The 21,702-nt window shown below is 43.7% G+C and overlaps 1 protein-coding gene across 6 annotated transcripts in view; it reads right to left on the bottom strand.

Annotated features, from left to right (window-relative positions):
- Positions 1 to 21,702, bottom strand: part of LOC110086039 (tyrosine-protein phosphatase non-receptor type substrate 1) — a 315,660-nt gene that overhangs the window by 38,385 nt on the left and 255,573 nt on the right. The window lies entirely within an intron of this gene.

Here is a 21,702-nt window from a genome sequence, read left to right as displayed (position 1 = left end):
CTTCAGCCAGCCGGCCGACCGGGCAAGTCATCACTGGCTACGGTTCCCGGAACGAGTCTTCCCCCGCCTCCACCTTCGTGGGATACAGCTGCGTGGCGGTCTCCTGCCAACCAAGTGTCGCACGGCACGTGGGCGTGGACTCTCCGACCCCGACAAAGCCTGCCGAGGGCCTTGCCAACAACCTGAAACCATCAATCACATCCTGCAGGTTTGCAAAATCACCCATAACCGGATTGTTCACAAGACTGACCAGTTCCTGAGACGCGGAGGGTTCCAGACGTGGGTCGAGCCCATTGTCCCATCTGGCTCATCTTTCATCAAGCCTGACATAGTTGTGCTCACTGACAACCAGCTGGTCGTCTTGGACGTATCTGTCGTCGGGGGCCATCACCTACAAGAGACCTGAGACCTAAAGACGTCCAAGTATGGCTCCCCAGCATGCACCGCCGCCTTGGAGAAGTGGCATGGAGCTTCTATCCCAATCCGTCACTCCCCAATTGTCATCTCCAACAGGGGACTGTTCCTAGCCAATTCCGGCCGTTACCTTCGATCCCTGGGCCTATCCTCCCGTGACCTCTCTGACCTGTGCCTTCTGGCCATCGTTGGCTCACTTCGGTGCTTCGACCTATACACCAGAAGTACTACGGAAAAACATCGACAGAGTCGGGAAGCCTGTTGCGAATGACCTGCCCTTGGGCGCGACTTTCCTAGACAGAGATGCCAATAGCGTTCTGTAAAGCCGTTAGCTTTACAGAAAACCCGCTCCTTTGTTGATCGGTCGGATCCCGCTGCCTGTATGTCTTTGGACTCTCCTGGTGGCTATGGGGCGACTATGATGAACACCAAAACTTCCGAATTTAGCACTATAGCATCGCAGAGTCTCCTGTTTAATTGCCCTGGCTCCACCCTATCGAATATTGGAATTTGAGGAGGTACATAGAATTCTCAGGGGTACTTCATGTGTGTGTGTGTGTGTGTGTGTGTGTGTGTGTGTGTGTGTGTGTGTGTGTGTGTGTTGTATCTCAGCCGAGGAGTCTGGAAGAGAGGTCTGATTCTGTGCAGAATATAGCCGTGGCCGTTAAAACAGTATCCGTCAGCTGCAACTTGGTAGTGCAGATTGCCTCGAAATGAAAACATTAAAACTGCTAAGATGCTTCTCTTCTCCCTCCATCATCCCCTTCTACTTGGGCTCAAGTGACAGGGAGATGGGGGTGGACACGCGAGGGTGAGCAGAGCTAGTCAAGAAACAGCGACAACTCAACCAGTGAGAGGAGTCGGGAAAAATCTACTGTATTTTTAGATTCCTGCAGGCAACGTGATAAAACTTGGGAGGGAGCGAATGAAGTGGTTTTCTGAATCCGAAGGCTATCATAAAAGATGGAGCCCGGTCAGGCTGCTCCACGTGTGGATGGAAATGGCCAGGAAGCCGATTTCAGCTGAACCTCAGGTGAAGTTCTTAATGGGAACAGCAGGACACCAAAACTAGGACCCAGAGATGCTTGTAAAAACAAACAAAAGGATCGCAATTCAAAACGGGAACGGAATCAGAGAAAAGGATGGTTGAAGTATCAGCTCTCTCCTAGCTGACAAGGATGTGAACAATAACACACTAGAAATGGGAACACATAGGAGTGTTCAAGGAACCAAATCTGGTTCCACAAAAAAAAATCCTCCTCAATTCTGTAGCGGAAAATAATAACCAGGCCTGTCGGTCCAAAGAGCAGAAATCTAAAAAGTAGAACACTTAAGGGTGTCTCAAGGAGTTGCTGTCTATCTCTCCCAGTTTCTGCGTGTCCCAATTTTGGTATATTCGTCTGGGCCCGGGAGCTATTTGGCCATAAGGATTCCAGACTTTGAATAGCTCCTGTAAAGTCTGGACTAAAAACTGGAGCGGATACACTACCCCTACTCCCACCCCACCCCACCCCACCTCCTGCATTTGGGAGTCACTGGCCTCTGCTTCCCCTTCAAGGGTTTCTCACATGCCTTTAATTAAAAAAGCCAATTTGGAATTCTTCCTCTGTGGCTCTACAGCTTTTTAATCAATCAAACAAACGCAATGTGATCTTTATTCTTGTGCTTACTTTGGGACAAAAGGGAGACCCAGGTGTATTGCAATTAACTGCTGTGCACGAGACTGGAAATACAGTATTGTTTTTACATGCTGTTGAATGATTTCTAATGTATGGCGGCACTTTGAATTAAAATGGATAGGCAGTGTGGTATAGTGGATGGAGTGACAGAATAGGACTCAGGAGACCCGGGTTCAAATTCCTGTTCAGCCATGGAAACGTGTTGGAATGTGGAATTGGTAAAACCACTCAAATGTCTCATCCCGAAAGGCATGTCAGGGTCACTATAAGCCAGTTCTGACTTGATGGCTCAAACAGCAACAAATTAATTAATGACATTTAAAAGGTCCTGTTATTATTAGTCCTGTTTAGCCCTTGCAAATGTAAAAAGGCTGTGGCTTCTTTTATCAAATCCGTCCCTTGTAAGACTTCCTCTTTTCCTGCTGCCTTTAGTTTTTCCCAGCATTATTGTCTTGCTTCCCTACAATCTGTCTAAAATACGGTAGCCTCTATTTAATCCTTTCCACTTCCAGTAAGGCTTCAGGCTTGATTAGATCTTGTGTTCAAAGCCGGACTGTGTCACAACAACGAACCAAGTTATTGTCAGATAAATGAGATAAACACCCTTTCAGGTTGTTTCTCTGGCCGTGTGGGGGCCTGAATGCTGCATGAAGGAAACGTTTATGCCTGCTAACTAGGAAAGAAAACACTAATTATTTTTATTTAGTGAAAAAAGTAAAACCCACCACTGCTCTCTGACATGAACTGATCATGAGATGCAGTCAGAAGACTGCAATTCTATAAACGGAAGCCAATAAAACAAGGCATTTATGTCAAGCATCACAGCAGAGAACTGTATCTGCTTTTTTAATCTTTCATATAATAAGAAAAGGAACCTAAGAAGAGGAAGAAGGGAGATCTAATAACGCAAAGCACCACAGTGAGAGATGAGAACAGACGTGAAGCACTTGGTACTTCCAGTTATTGTTTAGAAACAACTCTTCAAAGCTGTGGACTATTATGAAAGGAACCGAGCAGCAAAATTGTTTGAAGCAGCAAAATAAGATTAACGGGAAGGACTTAACAGAGACTTCTGCTTTTATAAATTTTATTTGCCTCTGAGTACCTCTTCACACCCTATATATTTTAAAGGAGGTTGTAAAGCAACAAGACAATAATGTAAAGCCTCCCCAAGATAAACTGTGTTTTAAAAAACACAAGTAACCCAACGGATTTGCCCAAAAAGGTTCTGTTGACTGGGAATGGTTGGCTGGGAGTTATTCTGGGACAACCCCATGATGGTTTCCACGTTCTGTGCGAAATAGGCCTTTAAATAATAGATGTGGCCTCTCCTTTGACTTTTTCCTTGTCGAGTTAGAAGGAAATTCGGTCCTTGTTCAAGAATGTTCCAAAAGGACTTGCTAAAATGCAGCTTCTTGCAGGATTTTAGATTAGGTGGCAACATTGATTCATTATTAATAAATCAATTAAGGCTGGCTGAAAGTCATCATTATTAATGACCTCGAGAACTTTCTTCAACTCCAACGCTCTGGACCACTTTCCCTCACAAAGCTTTGAATGAAAGAAAGGTTAATCGTATGCCGGGATACAATTGAAATTCTGTTCTTAACCTTTTTTTTCCGCCCTGCAACAAGGCTTTGTCAATATTCAGACCACACAGTTGCATGAAAAGACTTGACAGTGCATTTCAGCAGATAACAGGTGAGATGTTGACTTTGCCACATCACAGAAAGGTGGGGCTTTTTTGGGGTGGGGTGGAGATGTCTGTTTTCTAAGAAAATGAATAAAGAGGCAGACAAGACTGGGGGTAAAAATGCAACAGAACCCACACATTATGGATTTAATTAATTCTCACAAATTCTCATTGGGAAGGGGGTGTCGTGGCACATCCAGATAACCCAGTCAAAAAGATCTGTCGAAGGCTGCAAACATCATTTTTGTTCCTACAGGAGAGGGAAAAGATGAACACTCTTCTCATCCTCAACAAGGTTAGCAAAAAAAAAAAAAGTATTCTGGATGAAACATGTCGGATTTTGCACCAAGATCCTTTTATTTTAAGTAAGCTTATATGTTTGTACGTTTGTTTGCAGTTTTTGGCACAACATGCAAGGGGTTTTGCGCAAAACACATTTTTTGTGCCCCCAAAAAATTAAATAAAAAAGGAGTCTCAAAATGCAAAACGAAATGTTCAAAAACTCACGGCGTCTCACCCAGCAGGCAGAAACCTTTTGGGGATGTTTTGTTCACACCCGCAAGAATAAAATCAGCAAAGATTGACACCCCTAAGCAACAGGAGTGTTTTTATGGAGGAAAATGCGGAAACCTAGGCATAGCTCACTTGATGAATTAATTTTGGCATGACATGTCAACCTTGACCCAACTAGAGGATGACTGGATCTGAATGCAAAAAGACTCATATGGATGTTACAGCTCACGGTCATGTGCTTCAGTCATCATGCTGGCTGGTGGATGATTAATGTATACTCTCTGTTTCTCTCGGCTGTCAACAGCTGTTTTTTTTTTTCCTTTTCTTTTTCCGGCCTCTTTTTTGATGGCACTCTGTCTACTAGATGAAATGACTCTAGAAGATTACAATATTACAAAGGGAGTAGGTCTAACGTGCAGGGTCTCTCTTTGCGTACCGAAGAACAGCAGAGCACCCCTTTCGTTAGGTAGCTCAGTGGTTTAGCTGCCAGCCCAGCTGCTCGTTGGGCCTCCCAGGAGTAGAGCCAGCCTGGGTGGCCTTGGGCAAACTGCACAAGCTCCCAAGGCACCCCCGGAAGAAGAAGAGAAGGGGAAATCACTTCTGTGTATCCTCTACCTTGAAAACTAGCCTCTGTGCTGCAAGGTCAGAAGCCCTGCAGTCCTAAGATCGAATCCACACGATGGAGTGAGCTCCCGTTGCTTGTCCCAGCTCCCGCCAAGCTAGCGGTTTGAAAGCATGCAAAATGCAAAAATGCAAATAGATAAATAGGTACCAGCTCGGTGCGAAAGTCACAGCATTCCATGTCTAGTTGTGCTGGCCACATGACCACAGAGGATTGTCTACAGAGAAACGCTAGCTCTATGGGTTGGAAATGGCTCTACCCTAGAGTCGGCCACGACTGGACAAATTGTCAAGGGTTACTTTTTTAAAAGTCAGAACTGACTTGGTGGCACATCATTATGTGCACTCCAAGGCTGTAGGCATTCAAGAGAAAATCGGACAACCCCCTATCAAATACGCTTCGATTTGGATTCCTGCCTTGAGCAGGCGTCTGGACTTGATGCTTTTATAAGCCCCTTCCAACTCTATTATTTTAGAATTCTATGATATACAATAATTATTTGTATTTATCCATCTCTCTCTCGCATGCAAATGTGCACATGCACACACATGATTACTTATCTGCAAAAGAAAAAAGGCTTACAAGAAACTTTAAGAAGCTCAGGCCTCTCTCAAGCTTTAATATATGACCAGATAGGCGGGGTATAAATGGAATGAATGAATGAATGAATGAATGAATGAATGAATGAATGAATAAATAAATAAATAGCCTTCTGACTTAGATCATTACAAATCCTGCACAGATGGGCACCCTTTGCTCCTTTTCGTTTTTGTACTCTGCATATACTTGGGAGCAATTTTACATATTCTGGAACCGAGCCGCAGAACGGCATTTTCAGCTAAAAGGCATCTCAGCACCCTGAAACTAATTCTGAGAGGAAGTTCTCAATTACCCTCTTTCCCCATAAATCCAGTGGTTTGATGATTTCACACTTAACGTAAGGCCTCATGTGTTTGCCATGCAGTTCAAGTCAGTCCCACTTAAAAATTAAATTAACCACGTCTTGATCTCATTTGTGGCATTTTTACCGATTAAGACTAAGGAGACTAAACTTAAAGGGCCACTGGCTGCATTCACGTCAATTAAGGTTTTGGAACATGCAATGCTTAAATGGCTACCTCTCTTATAGTGCTTTTCCCCTTTGCAAAGATCTTCACAGGATATTTTGCAGTAAAGCATTTCAAAATGGTCCTGAACAGCAACTCCTGTGTAGGACAGACCCCAAAATCCACCCGTCCCCTGAGAGTAGAGGAGAAAGATGTCTCAAAAGTACCTAGGGAAAAAAGGGCCAGCTCTAGGCAGAAAATCCATATTTTGCAAAACAGCCTGGAATGGTAACATCTGACTGGGACAACCTAAGGAAATTCAATGGCCCTATTTGAATGTTAACAACTAATATGTGGAGTGGCTTTTTTATTGAAGCTGCATCCTACTGATTAGGCATCCTTCAGTCTCAAGAGACTATGGTAACGTGCTCAGTATGGAGGACTTGGAGCAGCGTCTAGTGTGGCTGAGGAGGCCAATTCGAGAGTGACACAATCCCTTCCACACTGAAGACAAATGCAACCTGTCCCCTGTCCAGCTCCCTGATTTGGCTGCTTTCAGGACTGGCTCTTGGCCTCGGCCTGCTGGACAAGGGTCTCTTCAAATTGGGAGAGGCTGTGATGCACCGCCTGCCTTCAGGCTGAGCGCTCAGAGGTCAAGGTTTCCCATCGGTTGAGGTCCATTCCTAAGGCCTTCAGATCCCGCTGAAGGAATGACATTCAAAGTAACAAATTATTTGTCCCATATAATTAGCTGTTAAGACTGTTGTGGAGCAAAACATTCTCTACTGAAGCACTGTCGGCAATCCATCTATAATGGGTAAGTATTGGTAACGTGTGTGCATTTTGTGCCTTGTTATGTGGTGATCAAACTGCAGGACTGCAATCAAGACTCTGCTTGGAGTTCCATTCCAATGGGCTCAACTAGCCAGGTCAAGGTTAACTCATCATTCTGAAGTCAATAAATTGAGTGCCCATTTCATTGGAGGGTGGAAGCAATGTGTAGCCTGCAAAATCAAATTGTAAATTGCCCAGAGAGTGGTTTAAGCACTATGGGATGGTACACATTGCTCTTTTTTTTTTGAGTTTTCATCGGGGTGGGGGGGAAGAGATGTCTATTCAATCTCCCGCAAATCAGATCATCTATAATTACGACACCAGCTTCCATCATCTTTCTCCACTCATAAAAAGCGGTGGGTATTTTGTAAGCAATCTTCTTTTTAAAATTATCCTAGAGGCAAAATTTCAGGTTTTTTTTCTGGATTTAGAGTATTCTAGTCTTTTAAAATAGGAGCTTACAGCTGTATTTCTAGTTCGTTTCAAGTTGCTTAATGGCATTTCTCTCCCCCAGGGTTGGGTGGGAGATCAATACATATTTAACATGTTACTGGCCCTTTTGAAACTCCTAGTCTCACTTTGATTGCGTAGCTGAGCTGCATACAAACAACATAAATTCAGTTCCACTGAGTCCACCTTTTACCTCTTATTCTGAAGCGAACCAGATCTAACATTTACCTTCTCTCTTGTTCAAAGAAATATTATCAGAGAGTTTTGGCTACTTTGCACTTCCCTCTCTCCCTCCACCTCAATTTTTTTTTTTTGAAAGGCAGCATATGAATGACAGGAAAACATTTTTGGAAGGAGGCACACATATATATATATCTTGGTTTTTGAGTTCCTCTCACTTTGCCAAATCCTCATTTGCCGAAAAGCACTGGTTTAAACAGCTGCTCTCTGTTGTTGTGGTAACTGCAAATCACAGACTCAGAAGGGAGCTCTCGATGGAGTCCAACCTCATGATTAAAGCAAAACTTGATGGACGAATGCCCCAACCTCAACTTCTGAATCACTGTCAAGAAACCTTTGGCATTAGGGGTTTCTTTTACACACCCTATCTTGTGTCAGAATGAATAAGCAAGCCAGGGATCTGTGGAAATGATATGTGTTAAAATATCATTAACAGGATAGGCAAAAATGGGCATTCCCATCTTTTCTAGATCCGCATGTTAGATGGCCACTCTTAGGCGTTCCCCCTTCTTTCTATTTCCTTCCTCTGAGGTCACTTCCTGTGTCTTGCTAAATTAGAGAGAAGCGGGCCGTCAGGGCTGCCTGAGCAGTCTTGTGAGCCCTGAAACTCACTTTACAGCTATTAAAAAAACAACACACACACACAAACAAATTTAGAGCTAATTCCTCTTGCTCTCTCCATGAATAAATTTATTTTAAGCCATAAACAGTGTCCCAAACCCTGTTGCTTACTGTAGTAAGTTGCACTAGAGCAGGCCCACTGAATCAATGGGATTTCATGAGTCAATCCCATTGTAAATTCCATAGACTCAAATTGCACCTATACCTGAACCATGAAGTACGATGCTCAAGGAAATAACAACTAGCGTAAGCTCAATGGTTGACTCACCAAATTTCCATTGATTTAGAGGGTCTGCTCTACTGCAATTTATTACACCAAGCAACAAGATTTGGGCTATTGTGTTCCCTCTCTTTTCTTTCTACTGTTATCAGTTCCCATAATGAATATTCCTATTTAATACTCACAAGCTCAGCACTAAATTGCTGTGCTATGCTAATACAAATACTGTACCAAGTGACTGTAACAAAATCTATAGCTGTACACGTCTCCCTTAAAGGGCATGGGCCTGAACAGCACGTGTATATGGGTTTCCCCCCAATAAATAGATAAATATTCCAATGAATGAATGAATGTTCAGTAAATAAATTTTCAATAAATACCGTGCCCCTAGCCACCCAGGCCCCCATAGGTTCAACATAAAAGCATCAAAGTGGTTTCCTTGGCCCCAAACACATCATCTCTAATTCAGATTCTAGATCAGGGGGTCATAAGGACCTTTAAGGCTCATTACACAAGGTGCTGTATGGAAAGGATTGTCAACGGTATGGAAGAGAAAACCCTGAAAGAGAGAACTGTTATCTCTCTTTGTGTCAATTAACTGTTTGTGCTTTTCAGTTACATTTGGGGGATTGTGTGCAAGAGTTACACACAGATTTTGAACTACACGGAAGTATGGCACCCCCTAATCCCAACGTCATTGAAGGGAGACGTATACTTACTTCTCTCTCTCTCTCTCTCTCTCTCTCTCTCTCTCTCACTCACTCACTCACTCACACACACACACACACACACACACACACACACACACACACACACACACACACACACACACACACACACACACAGAGTTTATTGGCTTGTATTGCTTTGCTTTGCTTTTCCAATATATTTGTAAAACAACTTTCCCAGTTTTCAAGGGCCCAGATAGTGTTTATTCTAATCCACTGTGTTTTGCTTTCACGCGGAGACTCAGATAATCACCATTATTAGTTTTCATAAATTTAAATAAAGACATAAGTGCTTAAATGGATCTGTCATCAAATCATCTGCATGCGGTGACAATCTCGCGCTGATTCCTGTGAGATATACATTGAACACTGCCAGTACTTTGCATTGTAATTGTGGGCACATTAATACAGAGGACAAGAGAGAGAAAAAATGATATTCAAGACAGATAAACCTCTTCAGCATCAATTTCTTAGGCCAAAAATAAGATGTCAGAGATGGCCTGTAATTAGAGCTGAAAGCAAGTTTACCTTGCTAAAAAGTGACTTAGGCAGATTCTTCAGGGATGTTAAATTATGCTACAAAGGAACTCTATGCTTAACCCTGCAGTTCTGGATGCTGCATGCGAAGAAAGATTCCAATAAACTGGAGCAAGTTCAGAGGAGGGCGACAAGGAGGATCAGGGGGCTGGAAACCAAACCCTGTCAAGAAAGATGGAAAGAACTGGGCATGTTGAGCCTCGAGGAAAAAAAAGACTGAGTGGAGATAGGACAGCACTTTTCAAAGACTTGAAAGGTAGTCCTACAGAGGAGAGACAGGATCTGTTCTCCATCACTCCAGAGTGTAGGACACATCATAATGGCCTCAAGCTACAGGAAGCCAGATTTAGGTTGAATATCAGGAAAAATGTCTTAACTGTTAGAGCGGTACAACAATGGAATGAATAGCTGACCCAACACAGATGCCAGCAAAGCAGAAACAAGTATTTCAAAAACTAATGAGATATCAATGCTCAAAGCCCACAATTAAACCAATGGTTATCATCCTCTTAGAAATGCAGAGCTGAAAGGGAACCAATGGACCATCAAGTCCATTCCCTGTTTAGGAGGCCCAGTGAGGAATCGAACTCCCAGATACAGGTACTTAAACCTCAGAGCTACCCAGCAGTTATTCAAGGATAAGGCTGGAGAAGGCCTCTGTAAACACGCTTTCTGAAGCCCAGGAGGGAAGGGATCGGTTTCATCTCTATCATGAGAGAGTTTCATAACCATGTCGCCACCACAGAGGAGATCCAGTTCTGGGTTGTAGATTTCTGGGCCTCCCACCTGTTACATTCTGGATTGCGAGGTGCGGGTCGGAAGGGACGTCGTTCTGAAGGAGGAGTGCTCTGACCAGGAGCCAGGTCCTAAAATGTTTAGGGGTTTGAGTGTCAGTGTACATCAAAAATTTTATGCTCAAACCATAGTTCTGCAAGATTTTAAGCAGCACCCCCTGCTCTGCCCTTTCCAATGCCTTCTCTGTGTCAAAGAAGGCAACACCTCTAAAATGGAGTTCAGCCAAGTTGTTCTTCATGTAAAGTTATGCCAGGGTCATGATATTGTTGATACACTGAGCTTTGTTCATGGTTCCCTTGTTGTACTGCTCGAAAGAAAGAAAGAAAGAAAGAAAGAAAGAAAGAAAGAAAGAAAGAAAGAAAGAAGGAAGGAAGGAAGGAAGGAAGGAAGGAAGGAAGGAAGGAAGGAAGGAAGGAAGGAAGGAAGGAAGGAAGGAAGGAAGGAAGGAAAGAAAGAAAGAAAGAAAGAAAGACAGACAGACAGACAGACAGACAGACAGACAGACAGACAGACAGACTGAGAACAGATCCTTTCCTTCCTTTGTAGGACTACCTTTCACAACTTTGAAAAGTGCTATCCTATTTCCCCAGTAGTGATGTATGGAGGTGAGAGCTGGACCATAAAGGAGGCTGACCACCGAAGAATGGATGCTTTTGAATTGTGGTGCTGGAGGAGGCTCTTGAGAGTCCCCTGAACTGCAAAGAGAACAAACCTATCCATTCTGAAGGAAATCAACCCTGAGTGCTGACTGGAAGGACAGACCCTGAAGCTGAGGCTCCAAGACTTTGGCCATCTCATGAGAAGAGAAGACTCCTTGGAAAAAACCTTGATGTTAGGAAAGTGTGAAGGCAAGAGGAGAAGGGGACGACAGAGGACGGAATGGTTGGACAGTGTCATCAAAGCTACCAGCATGACTTTGACCCAACTCCGGGAGGCAGTGGAAGACAGGAGGGCCTGGCGTGCTCTGGTCCATGGGGCCACGAAGAGTCGGACACGACTAAACGACTAAACAACAACAATCTCCCCATAATCTTCTTTTCTCCAGCTGAACATGTCCAGTTCTTTCACTCTTTGCCCACAGGGCTTGGTTTCCAGTCCCCAGATCATCCCTACTGCTTTTCTCTGAACTTGCTGCAGTTTGCATTGGGCTGATAAACTGGGGGGGTGGGGTGGGTGGGTTACAACTTCAAAAGACTATTTACTAGGAACAGTCTTCTCAGTGCTTTAAGAACTGACTACTTCTTAAAAAATAAATAAATAACAGGTTGGACCCAGGACAGGCTAACTGCGCCTAGGTATCCTTCGAATCAAAGTGAATTGATTTTGTGTCAACCAAGTTGCTCAGCCAACAACCCAAAGGCAAAACAGGATAAAATAGTAATCGGTCTTTTAAAAAATAAACGAAGGCCAGCCCGCCAGACATAAGGGACATGCATCAAAGGAGACTTTGTCAGTATTTTATTTTCTGAAAAATACCACTGTCAAAGGTAATGTTAAGACAGTGGCACAGAGTCCTGTTTTAAGTGATATCTCTATTTGCTTTTAATCACCTTTTATTATCCTTTCTACATCTCTCCTTTTTTTAATCCAGTTTCTTCCCCATTAAATAAACGGAACCATCAATTTTCTTTGCTAAGATTGAAGTCTGCATTTTAAAATCGTGATTGAGCAAAGGTAGTGTGCATTACATTTAAATCAATGTTAGGTCTTGGCCTTCTCTAGCTGTCAAATATATCTCAGCCCCGCCACAACCCAAATTTGTGATATTTGATTTTCTTCCAGACCCATTCATAATGAAAGATAGTGGTTTCACAAAGCCAATAAGGTTTCTTTCTTTCTTTTTTTTTAAAAAAGCCAAAACCAAAATAAAGATCTCATGAGAAACAGTCCACCTCTGGGTTCTTAAAAACTGCAAGATTAAAAATGAAAGGCAACCATCATCATCATCATCATCATCATCATCATCATCATCATCATCATCATCATCATCATCATCATCATCACAGAATGGTGGGAAGGGACCCTATGGATCATCAAGTCCCACCCCTGTCAATGAGGCGCAAGTGGGGAATTGAACTCCCAACCTCTGGTTCTATAGCCAGAGATATGGATGAAATAACCAGTCTTCTCACTGGTTAGTCCCAAAGCCTGTGTCAGCTCTAGAAGTCCTCCAGTCTTCGGACATTATATTTAGGCTGTTGGGAGTGGAGGATCTCTTTTAACTACAGTTTCATTTTAATGCAAATGGAATTTAAATCCTATCCCATTTTATGTTGCTACCTCTCTTAAGACTTCTGAACCAAGTGGGCGATTCTAAACAGACTGGATGGCGGCAACACGCACACCCCTATATATACCGGGTATGTTGGAGGGATGGAAGATGGGATCCTCTGATCTTCCACATGTTGGCAGACTAGAGATCCCAGTCAACATGCCCACTGACCACACCAACTCTGGTTGACAGGAACTGGGGTCCAAGATAGAGATGGGCCTGAACCTTGGTTCGGAGGTTCGTGCTGGTTCGTATGGACACACATTCCCTCCCCCCGCCTCCCCGGCTGGATCCCCCCCCCACTCACCAATGGGTGCATATTCCTCTCCTCCTCCTTTTGGGCTGTTCAACCCGTCTCCAGCAGGAGCACAAGCTCTCCTGCCCCATTTCCTTGGCCGATCGCCCACTCAAATGAGGAGGTGGGACAAGCAACCCTGTGCTCCTGCCAGGGACTGGTTGAATAGCTAAAGAAGAAGAGAAGAAAAGCACGCTCCAGTTGGTGAGTGGGCCATTGGCTGGGGTGGCAGAAGAAGGGAACACGTAATACCTGTGTTATTCTGCATACAAACCAGCATAAACCTCCAAACCAAGGTTTGTGTCCCATCTCTGGTCTAAGAACATCTAAAAAGCCACAAGATCCCAAACCATGTTTCTTGGGATGATCATTGAAGGAGACTGTGAAGTGCAATGGTCCAGGTTGTTCATGTGACGCTTGTCCAAGATATTCCAGAAGTCTCTTCATGAATGGGTTCCAGAGCAAAGGCGCAGAGATTCCCTTTCATAGACTGGACACATAAATCCTTGCTTGAATGTTGGGATGTACACCCACCTGCTGGTTTAATGCATGCTCAAAATGCAAGCAGGGAATCCCAAAGCCACTGCAAGTCATGTGCCTTCCGCAGGCAGAACTATGCAACAGGATTTTGGTCAATATATTGTAAACACATAATAGGTGTCAGAAAAGAATCATCAGTTATCGGACAGGTAGAACGCCTTCCCTACAAAAGTAAGAGACCATCATATTTTGTAACATTCTAGGGGAGATGGGAAAAATGGAAGGAAGTGGGGGGGGGGAAAGGAATACTGATCATGAGATGGATTGCCTCAATACAGGAAGCCACGACCTTGACCCTGCAAGACGTGAGCAGGGTTGTTAACAACGTAGTATATTGTTTACTGCAGCCAAAATTCTGCTCATGACCTGGGGTTCAATCCCAGGGAGCCGGGTTGAGGTTCACTCAGCCTTCCATCCTTCTGAGGTCATAAATTCAGTACCCAGCTTGCGGGGTGGGGGTGGGGGATGTGTCGCCTGCTTAATTAAGTTGTAAACTTCCCAGAGAGTTCTTTAAGCACCAAGGGCAGGTAAGCAGCACTCATTGCTTTTTGTTAACAATAGGAACTTTGGGGGGAATCACTTCTGCATAAGGTCACCATAAATTGGAAGCAACACGATGTCATGAATAACAAGAATGGGGGGGGAGGTATTACACAGTTTTGCAAAGTTATGCCTGACATGGAAAGCAAAGAAATTAACCCCTCTCCCTCCACTGATCGCAAACAGTAAAATTCAGCGGCACAGAGATAGAATGGAGTTCTTGTTTTGAGAAAGCGGCATGGTGACTTGGATTTTGAGGAGGTTTTTAGCCTGTCTTTTCAACTGAACTTTTGAGGAACTATTGAAGGCGCTCAACACCACCCCTCAAAGCAGTTTGGCACCTTGGAGAGTTGTAGCCAGTGTAGAGCGTTGCCAATCCCATAAATCAAGCTTCAGAAATGGTTTTTAAAAAAATCCAGTTATCACCAGTCTCTTGTGGTCACTTGTGCTCCTAAGTTGCTTGATGGCATGGAGCATGGCAATCTAATGCAGTTTTTGAGATACGTGTGATGTTCACAGAGAGGGTTTAGGAAATAGGTGAATACCCAACGGGCCGATCTCAAACACGTAGAGAGGTGTTTTTTTCTACCTAAAAGGTTGAAGGGAGCCAGAGGATGGCTGCAGAAGCAGTTGCAGAGAGGGAAAACGGTAGGGTTTTGCACACGTCTACCGCATGTCTAGGAGCCCTGCGAAGGGGCGCACAGTGATTACATAAAAACTACATATCCAATTTGGGTCTTGGCAGACAACACGCCACAGGCTGTAAAACCAAGTCAAATTTTCTAGCACAGCTGTTCCTCTCCAGGAACATTCAAGGATAACGGGAAAGAAGCTTCCCTTAGAGGAAAAAATAGCTTTTCTCCACCAGGTTTTGGCAGATCTAAAAATATATATATATCAGTAAATGGATGCAGGAAGGGTCTTTTCAGAATGTAAAGTCTTAGACCTCAAACGGGTTACGAACCAAAAATCCAGAGGCCTATCCGGTACGAACATAACCTGTTCCTCTGGTTGGTTGTCAGGAAAGTCTAAGAGTCCATCTTCCTCTGCTCCATGTATCATCATCATCATCATCATCATCATCATCATCATCATCATCATCATCACGTGCCATAAAGTCAATTCTGACTTATGGCAACCCTTTCCAGAGTTTTCTAGATAGAGAGTATTCAGAGGCGGTTAACTGTTCCTGTCTTCTTTGGGAGCATCTTGGAACGCTGCAGCTTGCCCAAGGCTACGCAGGCTGGCTTTTCTGAGATGAGCAGTGGGGGAATTGATCTCCCAAGCTAAACCACCGAGCTCTCCAGCCAGATTTCTCAAAGCTGTAGCCAGAGATGCAAGATTCTCCATATGCTCGATCAGCTTTGTTGGGGGTGGAGGTGGCATTTTTGCAAGCAGAGTGGGGAAGCCTCAAAATACGGACGAGGCAGTTTCACATGACTGTAAAGTCAGGATACTTATGGGATCAGTTAAGTGAGTCACTCATTAGCCCCAGCAATCCTGTTCCCATAGCATTTTTCAAGGGTGAAAAATGAGATTTTTTAAAAAAAGATGTCAAAATTTGGGATTGACAAAGCCAAAAGCTGAAGGCATCAGCCCTTAGAAAGCTTAATATTCTGGACGACATTTTTCAGAATCTGCCAGCCAGCATAACTTATACGGGCTAGAAATGTTGGGATTCCATAAAAGTTATTAAAAAAAATTCTAAGCACTGAAAATGATAAATTTTCAAAAATGTGTGGTAGCCCTTCTCTTAATGAAAATGTTTCTTGAGCACATGAAACTGCATTGAAAGCCAGGAAACCTATGGCTCTCTAGATCCGCCATTCTCAATGGGGGCTGCTGGGACATTTGAGGGGAGCCACAAACTGGAAACTATTCTTCATACCCCACCTTATAAGGATCTTAAGGTGGTTTCAATAATCCTGATTCGGCTTATGTTTCTTTCATATTGTGTTTATGGTTCTGGCTAAAAAAAGGTCAAGAATGGCTACTTAAAATGCGGGTGGACAATCCACGACTCTGTCGTTGGGGCTGGTGGGATTCAAACTCTCTACAGCACAGAAGACCACACGCTCCCCATCTCTGGGTTCAAATTCATTCCTTTGCCTTTTCTTTCCCTCTCATTCCAGAAATAGAGTACAGAAACCACAGATTTCCTAAATTCTCTCTGTTTCTGGAACCCGTAGGTTCTCCCTGCTATCATGGCTAATCCCTGTTCTTCTTGCCTGCTGTCAGAGGCCTCTAATACCGTGCTCCGCATAACGATTACCCTGCATCACGAGGAATCCGCTTCACGACAATGTTTTTGCGATTGCAATTGTGATCGCAAAACGATGTTTTAAATGGGGGAATTTCACTGCGTGTTGATCAGTTCCCTGTTTCGGGAACCGATCCTTCGCATTACGATTATCAAAACAGCTGATCCTTGGGTTTTCAAAATGGCCGCTGGGTGCTCAAAATGGCTCCCCGCTGTGCTTAGGGACGGATTCCTCGCTATACAGGCACCAAAAATGTATGGAGGATCTTCGCTGGACTTTGAGTTTTTAGCCCATTGGAACGCATTAACTGGGTTTTAATGCGTTTCACTGGGTTTTTTATTTTCGCTTTACGACGTTTTCGTTCTATATCGATTTCGCTAGAATGAATTAATGTCGTTAAGCGAGACACCACTGTACTGTACATGGAGATCCTAAGCAGAGTTTTCAATGGATATAAAGTTTTAGAAGAGGTACCTCCGTTAGTCTGTGCAAGTGTATCAATATATCTGAAATATTTAAGAAGTGGTTTTACCAGTGCAAGCCCCTTGCGAGTTTCCACTGCCGACTACACATTTGAACTCAGATCTCCTGAGTCCCAGCCTGATGGGCTTATCCATTACGCCATACTGACGCTCATCAAGACTAACAGCTATTGATAAGCACAGCTCGCTTACATATGTCTGCCTTTGCTCTTTAACATTTATAGATCTCATTTCTACCCCAAAGCCTTTTGCGCCGCTATCATAAATCAACAGCATCGTAAAAACAAACAGATCAAAATACCCAATTAAAAATGAAAGCAAAGCTAAAAACAGAACAGAAATAGAAGGGTTGAATAATTAAATGCTTTTGTAAACAGTTTTCTTTGTTGTTTATTTAAACAGGAACCTAAGCATGCATGCGAAAGAGAATAAAGTAGATAGATAGGTCTTCTCTGCCATCTCCTCCAATATCTAAAATTACCAGCAGAGCAGGCAATGGTTAGAAATCCTGTTGCTTGGTGGAGTAAGTCATACTAGAGTAGGCCCATTGAACCAATGGGAGGTTGGTGAATCAACTCCTCCTTAAGCTGATTCATTTGTTGTTGTTTAGGGATGGATTCCTTGTTATACAGGCACCGAAAATGGCCACCGTATGGAGGATCTTCGCTGGACGGCGAGTTTTTAGCAAATTGGAACGCATTAACTGGGTTTTAATGCGTTTCAATGGGTTTTTTATTTTCTCTTTATGACATTTTCGTTCTACAGCGATTTCGCTGGAACGTTTTAATGTTGTTAAGCACGGCACCACTGTACTGTACATGGAGATCCTAAGCAGAGTTTTCAATAAATATAAAGTTTTAGAAGAGGTACTTCCATTAGTCTGTGCAAGCGTATCAATATATATGAAATATTTAAGGAGTGGTTCATTTGTTGTTGTTTAGTAGTTATGCCGTGCCCACTTCTTCGGGACCCCATGGACCAGAGCACGCCAGGTCCTCCTATCTTCCACTGCCTCCCGGAGTTGGGTCAAAGTCATGTTGGTCACTTCGGTGACCCTGTCCAACCATCTCGTCCTCTGTCGTCCCCTTCTCCTCTTGTCCTCACACTTTCCCAACATCAGGGTCTTTTCCAGGGAGTCTTCTCTTCTCATGAGATGGCCAAAGTCTTGGAGCATCAGCTTCAGGATCTGTCCTTCCAATGAGCACTCAGGGTTGATTTCCTTCAGAACGAATATGCTTGCAGTCCAGGGGACTCTCAAGAGCCTCCTCCAGCACCACAATTCAAATGCAGCTGATTCATTGGGTCTACTGTATTGCATCTTACTGTACCAAGCAACAGGATTCCAATCAGGAGCCTAAGGAGAGAGGTTAGGGAGGGTAGCCACATCTAGATTCTTAAAGCTGTATGTAGTCAGAATTTTTTTGGGGGGGGATTTTTTTAGGGAGGCCATTAGGGATCTGCAAAGGATCGAACTAGATGAGATGCTTCACTTCTATTCAGAAGTAGTTCTCTTAAAGATATCCATCCCTCCAATACTTTTCCTCACCTCATCATCTTGCATCCCAAGGTGTACTGTTTTGTGACTGGTCAAACAGAAAGTAAACACAAGACTTAATTTGCATACCTACAACCAGGCCTATAGTTTTCCGGCAATCCGTGGAATAGATGTGCTAACAGCAGGAAACATGTAATCTCTTTAACATTTAATTTGACCCCATGTCAACCCCAAGTAGTGTGATCTGGTATGCTGCAAAGTAAACAAACTGAATGACACCTTTTGAAACAATGGCCAAATTCCTCTTGGGTAAAGTTTTACTGTCTAAACTGGAGGATTTCGTCATACCAGGATGGGAATATTTAATTTAAATTAATTACAAGCTTCCTGTCCCTCTCCTCCTTCAGGTGCTGAGGTTTCCTAGGACTTCCTTTTGTCTTGGGCAAAGCTCTGGGAACCTCGGAACTGGGGGAGGAAGTCTTTAGTAGCCACAAATCATCCCCAGATCACCAGCAATGGGCATAATCCCAGCTGGGTGCTCCAACCTACTACGCTACGCAGCTTTGAGAATGTGAGTGCCCAAAGTTGCCGTTGCACACATGCAGGCACACCCGTATGTATGTAGACACATTTCAAAGAGAGAGAGAGAGAGAGAGAAAACAAAGCCTCCAGATTTAATTCAGCTAACTCAGAATTTATGAATTTGAAATTCGCCACTTGTGCTTAAATTATTCCCATTATTTATGAAATTCGAAGCTGCCTTTCGTGTTAGGCTGCAGGGCACGCCACTTGATTAGCAAATGTCCAATTACTTCAGAATCCAGGTAATTCAGTTCCTGCGCATTCCAGTTTGTGATTCAGCCCATTAAAAAAAGAAAAAGAAAAGAAAAAATTATTCCAAGTTAATTTGAATTCGTATGCCAAGAACGCCTGTGGTGGTGAATATTCATCCAAGGATAAACAGGTGTTCCAATCTCATCTGCTGAGATTTGGAAAAAAGGGAAAAAAAGGAGAGAGAAAAACCACTGTTTGTTTTCCCTTCAAACCTTGCAGTACACGGAGATTTAACCGTCATAGATTTGCTGCCCACATGTTCGCGTTTCGTTGAGAGACGTTCACCCAGTCCAGCCTTCGCCATCTACTCGCAACAGCAGCAATTAACTCCCTGAAGTCTGCAAAAAAAAATCTGAAGCCCAAACCCAAGCTTTCGTAGGAGTCGAAAGGGAAGGAAAGGGGAAAGAATGGGTCTTCCCATCGCTCACAACAAAATGTGTCACGTATCTGGGGGATGTGCTCCCTAAGATTGCGTTGTACCTGTCCATCACTGCAGGCAGCTGAAGTGCGTAGGCTACGCTAAGCCTGCAGTGCCTAATGACTTTCAGAGCCTGCTGCCCTCCCCAGCTTCCTTCTCTCCATCTGTCAAGCGTTTCGGGAGGCAAAAGCTGCCCAGAGATAGGAGGAAAAAAGATGGAGCAAAGCGGGAAAAGGGGAATCGTCTCCATCTCAGTCTCGGTTGCCTTCCTCTGAAAGCCATCTGCACCATCTTGGAAGTGCCTCTTCGTTGATACTACAACAACCAGAATTCTGCCGCCATGTTGGCTGGGGGCATTCTGGGAGTTGCAGGCCCCAGAAGGAATGCACTTTCAGGAGCTTGCTAGAAAAGTGCGGGGTGGGGTGGGATGAGAGAAAGAGAAATGTAATGAATGAAAGGCATGGGCAACGATGGTAAATACAGTTTTAAGAGCATACTCAAATCAAGGCTGTTTATGGAAGCCTTCAAGAGCATCCTCACCTCGCCTCTTATAGTTTCACGGATTGACAATCGTATTGTCGCCTGTCCTCGAGGGTGGTGATGGTTATTTAACTTGCCAGGCTGCCTGGTTTAATCTATGTGTGTGTTAAGTACTTAGTATATTGCTTAAGATTTATTATTTTACGTTGTGTTTGTTTCATTTCAGATGTAAGCCACCCTTGACTAGCGTTTATCACTAACTGACGTGGTATACAAGCTAAATAAATAAACACACACACACACACACTTTCAGCCAATATTTCAATCTAGACCCACATATGGACATTAAGAGATGCTGAGGTCATCTCTGATCATTACGTATTTCAATTCGCCTTCAATCCATAGTAGAAACACCTTCTCTTCCTTCATCCTTACCTATTACACCTGTCACTCTGCTCTTGATCCAGCGCTATTAGGAATGTACACAGCCCCCTTAAAACACAAGGCCAGGACGCAACCGAAGCCCCTAAAGGTCTGTTGGTCTGTTAAACCCAGATCTTAATGCATCTGTTCATGGTCGCATCCATTCACAGCTGACTGAGACACCATGTCAAGCATTAAATGTGAATGCAAAAACAGTCTTCAGGAGATGCTCCGGATCAATACGAGCTGGTCTCTTGCGCACGATACGGCCCCATTAGTGTCACACCAAAGGGCTCTGAAAGAGCCAAGGAAGGTGAAGTGTCACTTGTGAAAATGCCCATTAAAAAGAAGAAGAAAGAAAGAAAGAAAGTTAAAAAATGGCACAGGAACAAGAGTTCCTTCTTCTGTCGATCTCTTTGCTGCAAGGACTGAACAGAGAATCCACAGATCTGCAGAACAGCACAGCAATAGGGTTGTGTTCCCAGAGGTTAGAAATTGAGGATGAAGGCTGCTTTGGATGTGTGACAAAAAAGTATATTAACCCTCATGCAACAGGACAAGATAGTAGAGTCCAGGAATGGGGAGTCAAGTTGTAGAACCTGCTGTCAAGTTGGACTTAAGTCACACCAGTGAGTCGATTCAGATTTGTCTTGTGATTTTTTCCACTGACACAGACTCAACTTGCGATTTGGTAGTCATGCGCGCGAGTACGCACACGCGTGCGCACACACACACAGAGGCAAAGGTGTCAGACAAGGGTGCATTTTATCTCCCTGTTTGTTTAATTTGCATGCAGCCGATACAGCATGTGGAAAACTGGATTGGATTTGAAGGAAAGAAGAGGAGCAAAAATTGGGGGAAGAAAAATAAATTAATTTGAGATATGCCCCTGATGTGTTTTAAAAAAAACCCCAGCAATAACTTGAAATGACTTCTGGAGAAGTTAAAAAAAAACAGTAGGAAATCAGGACGGCAAGGGAACACTAAGAAGGCAAAAGTCATGACTGCAGAAGAATTACATGACTTTGAATTGATAATAAGGAAATCAAAATGTGTAAGGGTCTTCTGTACTTTGGTTCAGTCATCGGTCAAAACAGAGACTACAGCCAAGAAATCAGAAGACAGGGGTAGCAAGGAAGGAACCGGAGAAGATTCTGAAGTGCGTGGACGTGCGACTGAGAACCAAGGACCAGTTCACCCATACTATATTTTTATATCTCTGATTAATAAGCAGAGAAGTGAAAGTTGGAGAATGAAGGAGGAGGGGGAA

This window comes from Pogona vitticeps, chromosome 4 (genome assembly GCF_051106095.1).
Source record: "Pogona vitticeps strain Pit_001003342236 chromosome 4, PviZW2.1, whole genome shotgun sequence".
Classification (NCBI taxonomy): domain Eukaryota; kingdom Metazoa; phylum Chordata; class Lepidosauria; order Squamata; family Agamidae; genus Pogona; species Pogona vitticeps.
This window is presented reverse-complemented; position numbering and strand designations above follow the sequence as displayed.